Source organism: Gymnoscopelus braueri, assembly GCF_963280865.1.
Source record: "Gymnoscopelus braueri genome assembly, chromosome: 2".
NCBI lineage: Eukaryota > Metazoa > Chordata > Actinopteri > Myctophiformes > Myctophidae > Gymnoscopelus > Gymnoscopelus braueri.
The window spans coordinates 2258240-2260739 of NC_137604.1; the positions used below are offsets into that span (position 1 = coordinate 2258240).

The 2500-nt window shown below is 33.2% G+C and overlaps 2 protein-coding genes across 2 annotated transcripts in view; both read left to right on the forward strand.

The window, feature by feature from the left end:
- LOC308076077 (uncharacterized protein) overlaps nucleotides 1–2500 on the forward strand; it is a 382945-nt gene that overhangs the window by 47455 nt on the left and 332990 nt on the right. The gene's annotated exons all lie outside the window — the stretch shown is intronic.
- Nucleotides 1–2500, forward strand: part of LOC308074653 (synaptogyrin-3-like) — a gene marked incomplete at both ends in the record, with an annotated part of 11155 nt that overhangs the window by 3049 nt on the left and 5606 nt on the right. The window lies entirely within an intron of this gene.

Below are 2500 nucleotides of genomic sequence, written 5' to 3' on the forward strand. Positions count from 1 at the left end.
CAGACAGACAGACAGACAGACAGACGTAGCAGCACTGCAGTAAATCAGGACAGAATCAGGTCAGAATACAGTAGAGACAGACATACAACTAAGATCTAAACATAGAGATCAAATAAACATTTAATAATGATCAGAAATAACAATAACAATATAAATAGGTACATTTAGAGTCCAATTTGCACTTGGACTGTCTGCATAAAGTGAAATGAATAAACTATCCATAAATATACTCATATTTTACAATCTATCACCAGTAATATAAACATTTATCTTCCTTAACCAAATGCTTCTCTATTCTGGGGGAACATTCTCTTGAACATAGCTGTATCTACAGTTGTAGATCGGCTATTTTTGGCAAGAAGATGTGGTGTACTGGAAAGAAGGAGCAGTTAACTAATGCCAGGTTCACACTGCAAGATCTTTTAGCCCTGATTATTGATTATTGTTGTTTACAGGTAATTTCCATAGTAGTGTTTGGTTGTAACAGTATTATTGTTGTGTTTACAGGTGATTTCCATAGTAGTGTTTGGTTTTATAACAGTGTTGTTGTTGTTTACAGGTGTTTTCCATCATGGTGTTTGGTTGTAACAGTATTATTGTTGTTTACAGGTGTTTTCCATCATGGTGTTTGGTTTTATAACAGTATTATTGTTGTTTACAGGTGTTTTCCATCATGGTGTTTGGTTTTATAACAGTATTATTGTTGTTTACAGGTGTTTTCCATCGTGGTGTTTGGTTTTATAACAGTATTATTGTTGTTTACAGGTGATTTCCATCATGGTGTTTGGTTGTAACAGTATTATTGTTGTTTACAGGTGTTTTCCATCGTGGTGTTTGGTTTTATAACAGTATTATTGTTGTTTACAGGTGTTTTCCATCATGGTGTTTGGTTTTATAACAGTATTATTGTTGTTTACAGGTGTTTTCCATCGTGGTGTTTGGTTTTATAACAGTATTATTGTTGTTTACAGGTGTTTTCCATCGTGGTGTTTGGTTTTATAACAGTATTATTGTTGTTTACAGGTGTTTTCCATCATGGTGTTTGGTTTTATAACAGTATTATTGTTGTTTACAGGTGTTTTCCATCGTGGTGTTTGGTTTTATAACAGTATTATTGTTGTTTACAGGTGTTTTCCATCGTGGTGTTTGGTTGTAACAGTGTTGTTGTTGTTTACAGGTGTTTTCCATCGTGGTGTTTGGTTTTATAACAGTATTATTGTTGTTTACAGGTGTTTTCCATCGTGGTGTTTGGTTTTATAACAGTATTATTGTTGTTTACAGGTGATTTCCATCATGGTGTTTGGTTGTAACAGTATTATTGTTGTTTACAGGTGTTTTCCATCGTGGTGTTTGGTTTTATAACAGTATTATTGTTGTTTACAGGTGTTTTCCATCATGGTGTTTGGTTTTATAACAGTATTATTGTTGTTTACAGGTGTTTTCCATCGTGGTGTTTGGTTTTATAACAGTATTATTGTTGTTTACAGGTGTTTTCCATCGTGGTGTTTGGTTTTATAACAGTATTATTGTTGTTTACAGGTGTTTTCCATCATGGTGTTTGGTTTTATAACAGTATTATTGTTGTTTACAGGTGTTTTCCATCGTGGTGTTTGGTTTTATAACAGTATTATTGTTGTTTACAGGTGTTTTCCATCGTGGTGTTTGGTTTTATAACAGTATTATTGTTGTTTACAGGTGTTTTCCATCGTGGTGTTTGGTTGTAACAGTGTTGTTGTTGTTTACAGGTGTTTTCCATCGTGGTGTTTGGTTTTATAACAGTATTATTGTTGTTTACAGGTGTTTTCCATCGTGGTGTTTGGTTTTATAACAGTATTATTGTTGTTTACAGGTGATTTCCATCATGGTGTTTGGTTGTAACAGTATTATTGTTGTTTACAGGTGTTTTCCATCGTGGTGTTTGGTTTTATAACAGTATTATTGTTGTTTACAGGTGTTTTCCATCATGGTGTTTGGTTTTATAACAGTATTATTGTTGTTTACAGGTGTTTTCCATCGTGGTGTTTGGTTTTATAACAGTATTATTGTTGTTTACAGGTGTTTTCCATCGTGGTGTTTGGTTTTATAACAGTATTATTGTTGTTTACAGGTGTTTTCCATCATGGTGTTTGGTTTTATAACAGTATTATTGTTGTTTACAGGTGTTTTCCATCGTGGTGTTTGGTTTTATAACAGTATTATTGTTGTTTACAGGTGTTTTCCATCGTGGTGTTTGGTTTTATAACAGTATTATTGTTGTTTACAGGTGTTTTCCATCATGGTGTTTGGTTTTATAACAGTATTATTGTTGTTTACAGGTGTTTTCCATCGTGGTGTTTGGTTTTATAACAGTATTATTGTTGTTTACAGGTGTTTTCCATCGTGGTGTTTGGTTTTATAACAGTATTATTGTTGTTTACAGGTGTTTTCCATCGTGGTGTTTGGTTGTAACAGTGTTGTTGTTGTTTACAGGTGTTTTCCATCGTGGTGTTTGGTTTTATAA